The sequence below is a fragment of the Notothenia rossii genome, assembly GCF_949606895.1.
Source record: "Notothenia rossii genome assembly, chromosome: 8".
Taxonomy (NCBI): Eukaryota; Metazoa; Chordata; class Actinopteri; order Perciformes; family Nototheniidae; genus Notothenia; species Notothenia rossii.
The window spans coordinates 79,719,610-79,729,609 of NC_136906.1; the positions used below are offsets into that span (position 1 = coordinate 79,719,610).

The 10,000-nt window shown below is 44.3% G+C and overlaps 1 protein-coding gene across 1 annotated transcript in view; it reads left to right on the top strand.

The window, feature by feature from the left end:
• The first annotated feature begins 3,374 nt into the window (after positions 1–3,374).
• hivep2a (HIVEP zinc finger 2a) overlaps positions 3,375–10,000 on the top strand; it is a 116,212-nt gene continuing 109,586 nt past the window's right edge. Inside the window, exon 1 of the mRNA XM_079643776.1 lies at positions 3,375–3,785. The gene's annotated coding sequence lies outside the window, so the exon portion shown is untranslated. The remainder of the gene's footprint in view (positions 3,786–10,000) is intronic.

Below are 10,000 nucleotides of genomic sequence, written 5' to 3' on the forward strand. Positions count from 1 at the left end.
TGGAGGCTGCTGCAGCTCCCTGTCGCCATGGAGCTTGTTGCCACGGCGTCGCCATGGGGACTCCGGGGTCACCTGCGATGAGGTCACATCCCAATGAGCCTCTTATGGGAGGCTGCAGACGTTAATCCACTTATCTCTGGCCAGCACACACACACACACACACACACACACACACACACACACACACACACACACACACACACACACACACACACACACACACACACACACACACACACACACACACACAAGAGGACTTCCATTGAGAGGTTTTTTCTGCCGGAGGTCAGAGATGTGACCACTTCCTGCTATTTATATCTACAGCAGAGCATTCACTAGACTTTAAAGAGCTGGAATATATAACATGAAGCCGGCAGATTAAACGTCTCAGAAACTGTGAGCATATGGTGGGATTCACACCCAGCAGATTCACAACACTCCTGCAAATTAGGATCTGAAATAACTGAAGAAAAAACTGGCATCTGGCTGTATCTGACATTTGATACTGTAATTGGTGCTTCTCAACCTTATAAATCCAGAGCCCTAACCCTAACATGGAAACGCTTTGCTCAATTATAGTGTAGTAAATGCACAGTGCAATGGTAAGTGTCAAGGCGATGTAAAAGCAATTCTACGGTGGCCCACATGTCCAAACCCGCTACATCTCAAAACATTCCTATCAGGAGAGAAGCTCTGCAATTTCAAAATGCATGCAAATGAAGAAACATCTCCAGCAACTTGACAACACATGCAGCATTTAGAAAACATTCAGCAACTTGAGGAAACATGTTTACTAAAAGCTTCAGAAACCAAACGCTGCAAATACAAAACGCTGCAAGAAGCTCAAAACACAACGAAGACCAGGGGACAGTAAAAAGTGACGCACACAGCTGGGAGACCAGGGGACACTAAAGAGTGACGCACACAGCTGGGAGACCAGGGGACACTAAAGAGTGACACACACAGCTGGGAGACCAGGGGACACTAAAGAGTGACGCACACAGCTGGGAGACCAGGGGACACTAAAGAGTGACGCACACAGCTGGGAGACCAGGGGACACTAAAAAGTGTCTCTGTTGTTGGAAACTCACCCAAAATGTTTTCTGGTCTTATTTCACAATGTGATCACATGACTCCTTCTGATGTTACTGCAGATCTGCAGTAAGCTAGCTAGCTGACCTAGTTGGTTTGATTGGCTAGAGCTCGTACTGGCATATGATTTGATTGGCTGACGCTTCCGTTTAAGCTTCAAAAGTTGAACATTGCTCAACTTTTGAAGCAAGCAACGCAAGCAACGCAAGCAACGCCCCTGGTCTCCCAGCTGTGTGCGTCACTCTTTAGTGTCCCCTGGTCTCCCAGCTGTGTGCGTCACTCTTTAGTGTCCCCTGGTCTCCCAGCTGTGTGCGTCACTCTTTAGTGTTCCCTGGTCTCCTAGCTCTGTGCGTCACTCTTTAGTGTCCCCTGGTCTCCTAGCTGTGTGCGTCACTCTTTAGTGTCCCCTGGTCTCCCAGCTGTGTGCGTCACTCTTTAGTGTCCCCTGGTATCCCAGCTGTGTGCGTCACTTTTTAGTGTCCCCTGGTCACCGTTGTGTTTTGAGCTTCTTGCAGCTTTTAGTAAACGCTGCGCATGTCTCCTCAAGTGGGTGAAGATGTTTTTGTTTGCATGTGTTTTGGTCTATTTGTGTTTTTATATTTGCATCGCTTTTAAAATTACAGCGCCTTTCCCATTTTAGAAATGTTTTTGGCTTTTGGTTGTGTGCACCTGTCAGCCACTGCACCAGGGATGCTATTATGTGTCATTATGGTTTCTCAGGTACAATTGGAGCTATTTGAAGAATCTGACAGTTGTTGAAAAGTCCTTTATTATCCCAGTGGACAGTTATATCCCGCGTCCTCCCTTCCACCTTACAGGCTTCTTTGTGTCGGAGCAATCAAACCAGAGCTGCTCTAAACCTGCCACCTGTTGCTAAAGGGCGCTAACAAAAGCTAATGTAGTTTGTTAGCACAAAGAGCCCGTCACATCTGAACCTGTCAAAGGAATAAAGGGGTTTTATCAATCCTGATTTAATGTATTAGCAGGAGGGCTGCCTAAATGAGCTCCTCTGTATTCCTCAATTTGTTTCAAAGATGAGAGAGTGAGTTACTGCGGAGAGGACTCACCTTAAGCCATGGCAACACATGAACCAGAGGGTTTCGTATGTTTTCTGTTATTCTGGCTGCACAAAGAGAAATTAATCCTATAGCAACTCGTTTTACATATCTGGCTTTTACCATCCAATGTGTTCAGGATGTTTGCTTAAAAGTCTTATAATTGGATGACAAGATAAATGAATGTATGATATTGTTATGGCTGTTTGTTCCCTGGGTTTCCCCTCTCCTGTAGCTCCGCCCAGGTGTGTTTAATTGCTCTTAACGAGGCGGTGCACCTGTGCAGGATTGATATTGTATTGTTCATTTGACTTCTTATAATAAAACCCATGCATTTGATTGTTAAAAAGAGCTCTCTGTGGTGCATTTTGGCCGGTGGTGGAGTTTTGTTAGCCTCACAGCCTAAGTGTAGGGCGTAAACAAATAGGTATACATTCTAGATGACGCGTATGTTTTTGAGAAAGATGCAAATAATACAAATAATCAATGCAACTATTATTTTAGGGTAATTTAATTAGGATAGTTTAATTTCATTACAACAATTTAATACATTATAAAATTGACAATGACATAAACTGTAATTTATAAGACTATCTTATTTATTTTTTATTTATTTTAATGTATTATTCATAATGACGAATATCTTTATTTATCTATATATCTGTATCATAAAGGTATGTAATATATCCAGTCTTAGCATATAGCTGAATGCTCAGTCAGACAGACAGACAGACAGACAGTCAGACAGACAGTCAGACAGACAGACACACAGGTCGCTCCAGAGGTGAACGGGGAATCCTGCTCTCTCTCTCTGCCGGCAGACAGAGCTCTTCTTCGGCCACTGCTCCTCCTCCCTCCCCTCCCTCTGTCCTGGTTGCGCGCTGGGGGATCCGACGACGTCACAAGAGCACACACACACACACACACACACACACACACACACACACACACACACACACACACACACACACACACACACACACACACACACACACACACACACACACACACACACACACACACACACACACACACACACACACACACACACACACGCCCTCTCTCTCGCTCTCTGCCACCCCGTCTCTCTCTCGCTCTCTCTCTCTCGCTCTCTCTCTCTCTCGCTCGCTCTCTCTCTCGCCCTCTCTCTGTCTCTCTCTCTCGCTCTCTCTCTCGCTCTCTCTCTCGCTCTCTCTCTCGCTCTCTCTCTGTCTCTCTCTCTCGCTCTCTCTCACTCTCCTCTATGCTGCTATTCTGGGAAGTGGCGTTTGGAATAACCCCCGTGTGCGTACGAGTGTGTGTGTGCGTGTGTCTCCTGATTTCACCCTCACACACGCACACATACACACTCACAACACAGTGAGACGCGCACACTTTACTGTCTGTCTGACTGCAGCAGCGGCAGCAAGAAATCCGGTCGGAAAGGATTCCTTCCATTTTTACGCGCAACTTTTCCACCTTCGGCTTCCTCGCGGCGACGTTTCCCCCCGACTCTTGTGGATTTCTAACCCCCGTCTCCTGGCTGTTTCCAGCGGACAACCAGCGAGGTGTCACCCCGGACACGGGTCTCCTGTCAGAGGGTTGCTTGTTGTCATTTTCGTTCAGGAGGGACACGCGCAGCCGGAGCGCAGACGGAAGGTAAGAAAACGAAACCTTACCGGACATATTCTCTCACCCAACATAGTGACAGTGGGCTTTTCCGCGCCATGACGGACATTATGGGCTGTTTTCGCCGCACTTGATCTTTTTTGTTTGGCTTATAAGGGCAAGGCTATGCAGGGGGAATACCCCGGGCACGCATTGCATTGCATGCAGATTACCCGTGTTGCGTAACATCCTGAGGAATTCGCAGTAGCCTGCACGGCTGAGGGCCGGGGGAAAGACGTACAGAGGGAGAAGGGAGAGGGAGGGAGGAGTGTTGCTGGATTTGAAGCTGTGAAAGTGGAAGCTTGGAGATGTGATGGTGTGATTTTTAGCGTTTGGGAAGCTCGATTTTGTTGTGCACAAACAACAAAACTCTTCCTACATTTGGGTTGTTTTGAACCCTTTAATGTCACCACTGTGTTAAGCTTTTGGAGTGTTTTAAAAGTGAGTTTGAGAGGTGACCTTAGCTCTCTCTGGTATTTCCTTGTTGTCGCCACAGTGTGATCATGCCTCAGATATGTAAAAGGCAGCTAAAGTGTTGTTGTTATTGTTGTTGTGTCCAATCTGAACAGTTTTTAAGAGTTATTTTTCAGCAGGGAGTGACTTTATCTCATATGCTCATCGCTTGCTCCCTCTGTTTGTGTGTGTGCGTGTGTGTGTGTGTGTATGTGTGTGTGTGTGTTGGAGAGAGAGAGTGAGAGAAATGGTGGGTGGTGCGCTGGCTGGTTCCGGGAATGTTCCATGACGTGTTGCCGTCTAGAGAGGGGCCCCAGCCGGGGAGACTCCGACACACGACCGGTCCCTGCGCTGCTCTTTAACAAGCTGGAGCTGGATAATAACACTTCTCTTAGCTGCTTTTTCCCCGGCTGTATTTTATAAGCACGGTGTGTTTTTCTGCACGTCATAATCCCCATGATCCCAGGGAAGCTGTCTTTTTTTCCCACAGTGAGGTCAGAGGTCAGGGTCAGGGTCAAAGCCTACTGTACTTAAATGCAAGGTGGATGAAAGGTGGTTTAAGGATTTCTGCTGCAGGTTAGAGCAGTTATTCCATGCTTAATGTGTCACAGGAAGGAAAGAAGAACATATTAACCATAAGGGGCCATTTTAACATTTATTATACATTTATTTGGTTGCATTTGTCCCTTTTTTATTCTAATTGTTTTCTTTTCTTTCTTTCTTTATCCATGTATTTGTTTAGCAACACATGCTTTTATTTGAATTGTATTTTCTCTTTCTATGTGAAAACCTGCTTGGCAATATAAGGATTATGATTTTAATGCTAAAGGTCCAGCATCATCGTCTCAAATGCATGCAGTAAATAAATAAATAACATAAGTAGAAATATTTATTTATATTACAAGAAACAAAAAATATCTTTAAAATCTTAGAAATCCCCAAAAATATACAGTAAAATAATTAAAATGTTAATAAATTCATGCAGTAAAATAATTATAATTACATGAAAAGTAATGACTTGATATCAAGACATGTGCCTACGCGAGAAATTAAACAAATACAAGTCAAATGGTTTAAATAATAACTGGATTTCTTTGTTTAACAGTTGGTTAAATATTAGCAAAGAGTATTGTCTCAGCTGTGTGTTTATCTGTGTTGGCAGGGAAAGCAGCTAATTTTAAACTCTGGATTGACAGTGTAAAGGTTTTTATTTTTAGAAACACTGAAAAGCTGTGCCCGCTGCACAACAGAGGAATAGAATGGAAGCTGAAATAACGACACTGATGAATGCTGGAGAGCAATAACACACAAACTTATTGGCCAGCTTACAAACCTGCATCTGAAGAGTGTTCTGCTCCGCACGGCTGTGAGCGTGCACGTGTGTGTGGGGGCGTGCACGGAGAAAGTCCGACCTACGTACCGTCTGTCCCTCTGCCACCTCAGATGGCCATCAGGCCTGCGTAGGAGCAAGCACACACACACACACACACACACACACACACACACACACACACACACACACACACACACACACACACACACACACACACACACACTGTCACCAGGGTGGATAGGCGTACAGAGAACACGGTGTGAGTTAATCTGCGGTAGATATCCAATTAATTAATTTCACGGGCCTTGCAGGAACTCTGTTTGCATGCACACATTGATTTATATATATATAACACACTACATGTTTCAGCTGTAGGACTTGGGGATATTTGAGTTCTGACAATCATTGAATCCCTTGATTTGATTCACTAGGGCTGTGTTAGCCAGCAGCTGAATCTGTGTCAGGCAGGCCTTTCGTCATTTGGCTTCTATTAGCCCCAGAGTATAGCTAGCTTTGAAGCTTAAAGAGGCTCTATTATGGGTTTTGGGGTTCTCCCTTTCGTTGTGTAGGTTATAGTGCATGTATGAGTGCAATGTCTAAGTTCCCTGTGATTGTTTCAGAGGGATCATCTCATAGTTTGCTCATGCTACCAGGTGATAACAGGCCTTATAACCTCTGTTTCAAGGTGGCACCACATTGATTTATTTCCTCCTTTTGGAGGATGCTTTGTCCCAAAATACTTCAATTGAATAGGCTACTGTAGTATAATAAAACACAATTTCTCTTTTGTTTTAACAGCTGATTTTGACGTCGCTGCTGTCTGGTCAAAAACACAGCACGCTTTAGATGTAGTCTTTCTTCGATGGATTATCGGTGCATTTGCTTTTGAATGTTCTGTGGCTCTTACTTTGTGTGTATATTTCCTCACAGTTTGTGTCTCCGTGTGTGTGTGTGTGTGTGTGTGTGTGTGTGTGTGTGTGTGTGTGTGTGTGTGTGTGTGTGTGTGTGTGTGTGTGTGTGTGTGTGTGTGTGTGTGTGTGTTTGTGTGTGTGTGTGTGTGTGTGTGTGTGTGTGTGTGTGTGTGTGTGTGTGTGTGCCACTAGCCATGTGTCACTTGCTGCAGATGTGATACATCTTTGCATTTGATGTCAGTTAACACGCCGCACACATCATAGCTGGGGAATTTGGAAATGACTGCAGATGTATGGCATGGTGTGATCAAACACACACACACACACACACACACACACACACACACACACACACACACACACACACACACACACACACACACACACACACACACACACCATTCTGCATGTACAGATGATGATCCCGTGCATACTTAAGTGTAGACATCCTGTTACAAGTAAAAGTCCTTAAAAAATGCATAATAAAAAATAAACCCACACATTTCACATTTATTTTAAAAGACCCAAATCCCCCCTTTGACATGGAAGCATTTGGTTCGTCCCAATTTTGCCCAATCGGCTGCTTGCAGTATTTATGAATCCTCAGCCCTCAGACACACCTTTGCTGAACCACGAGGTAACCTCCCCTCACCCAGGTAACTCAACAAAAGTTATTAATACAAACAAATACTTCTGTTATCTGGGCTCAAATGTGTGAAAATAAACAAAATAATGTCAGGATAAAAGCAGACTAAAAGTTTACCATTTAAATCCGATGTTTGATGTTAATGGTTTACAGCGACTGAGTGGAGGTGTAATGGTTTTACCCTGTGTGGCTGTGGCCATCACATTAATGTATTACAGTTAACCCTAACCCTAAAACGTATAGAACGCACTAGAGGAGAGGGAAAACCCAGAAAGCATAATAGGGCCTCTTTTTGTTTTAAAAAAATATGTTTTTCTTATTTATGTCTGTTTACTACTTTAATACAACATTCAAGGCTTTCTTGTCGTATTCACAACAGTGGAAATATTAAGTCCCAGGCTCCTCCCCTAATACACTATAACATGCATAGACTTTAAAATATATTCAACGCATGAAAAGAGCTCAATTGACATTTCCCGCATTGTGCAGATCTTAGATTCAGGTTTGACAGAAAGCGTTGCTCCACTTTGTGTCGTGGCTTTCCACGCCTCACCGCGCTGTTACTGTAACGTATTGAACACCTCCGAGTGGATTATAACTCAACAGCTGCAGCACAAACACACCTGAACACGCTGATCCCCCTGTGAGAGCAGAATACACCCAGCATTAAGAGAGGGTCTCAGGCTTCAAAACCACTGAGCCACCGCTTATCTGGAGAGGAGAGGAGGCAAGTGGAGAACAATGTAAATGAGAGGTGAGGAAAGGAGAGGTATATAAGGAAAGGAAGTTAGTTTAGTAGAAGAGGAAAGGAAATGAGAGCAAAGCAGAGGAAACAAGAGAATAGGAGAGGAAACAAGCTGAGGAGAAGAGAGCGTTTTCCAATAGTCCTAACAGAGGAGTGTGTGTATTCTATTAACTGCAGTGTGTGTGTGTGTGTGTGTGTGTGTGTGTGTGTGTGTGTGTGTGTGTGTGTGTGTGTGTGTGTGTGTGTGTGTGTGTGTGTGTGTGTGTGTGTGTGTGTGTGTGTGTGTGTGTGTGTGTGTGTGTGTGACCACCTGAGCTGTAGAGGAACCTGAGAGTCCTCCGGTGACCGTGGACCTGACAGTGACGACTGAATTATTAAGACACACACACACACACACACACACACACACACACACACACACACACACACACACACACACACACACACACACACACACACACACACACACACACACACACACACACACACACTAGTCTGCTTCTGATAAATTACTCCTCTGGGGTTTAGTTTTATTACCGGTGAGATATTCATGGAGGAGGAGGAGGAGGAGGAGGAGGAGGAGGAGGAGGAGGAGGAGGAGGAGGAGGAGAGGAAGATGACATAAGTGATGAGGGTATGAGATACAAGAGGAGAGGAGACGAAACAAGTGCACAAGGGAGGAAATGAAATGAGGAAAGGAGATAAGAGGAAACATAGAGGAAGAGGAGGATGAGGAGATGAAAGGTTTTCAAGCTGTTCCAACAGAAGAGTGTCTATTCTCTCAGCTGCTGACACACTTTCTGCTCAGCTGTGTGTGTGTGTGTGTGTGTGTGTGTGTGTGTGTGTGTGTGTGTGTGTGTGTGTGTGTGTGTGTGTGTGTGTGTGTGTGTGTGTGTGTGTGTGTGTGTGTGTGTGTGTGTGTGTGTGTGTGTGTGTGTGTGTGTGTGTGTGTGTGTGTGTGTGTGTTTGAGAGAGAGAGAGAGAGATATCAGCTTGTTGTGCTGGCTGTAGTGAAGGACTTTCCCTACCTATATCATGTGGACATGTGTATCCCTCAGCCAATCAGAAGTCAGCTTGCTGCTGTCTGTATAGGTCAACAACAGCCAATCGTATGGCAGCATTTCAATTTAAGATGGCACAAATGTGATTGTTTTACTCACATCATTGCGAGAAAGTGTGTGTGTGTGTGTGTGTGTGTGTGTGTGTGTGTGTGTGTGTGTGTGTGTGTGTGTGTGTGTGTGTGTGTGTGTGTGTGTGTGTGTGTGTGTGTGTGTGTGTGTGTGTGTGTGTGTGTGTGTGTGTGTGTGTGTGTGTGTGTGTGTGTGTGTGTGTGTGTGTGTGTGTGTGATAGAGGGAGATACAAAGAGAAAGGCTGTCTTTTATTATTTGCATATTTGTACACTTAACATGTGACATTTTAAGTGTGTCAAAAAAGGAAGTGGGCAGAATGCACGGTGCTCTCACAAAGGTCAAAAAGTCAAATGTGGAAGGCAGGACATTTCCTAAACTCAACAACCACCATGTTTTCTATGTTGCAGTGAACACAGCTTTACTCAAAATACAAGTATCCAGTTGTTTTGTTTCACTATGTAAAGAAAGTACCACTATACGTGTGTCAAATAGAAGCCACCATTAAGTCATTTCAGAAGTCTGTAACGATTTGCTACCACTGTTGCTAACTGGCTAGCTAACAGCACTGTGTGAGTGTTTCCAAATTGAGACACAGCCAGAGAGAGAGACCTTTACCCAAACTGGCCTACTTTCTGAACAGCTTGTAATTAGTCTCACTTCATGCATTTATGCGTCAGACAGGAAAGCTAAATCACTGTTTTGTAATGTGAAAAAACACAACTGACAACATCCATACAGGGTACGGATCAAAAAGCCTTCGACGTAATGTATAGACAGCTCATTAAATAACCATATCATAGTTTTGTTACATCGCTTTTCGGATTATTAGAGTATCAGATTGGTTTTGTTACAACCACATGTGTTCAGTTATTCGGATGTGAGTCACGATCGATTTACTGCCGCTGGGTCTCAGGCATAACGGGAGGAAATATACATATTCCCACCCACATAAATGAAACCAGAAGTACTACGACGATAAAACTGATG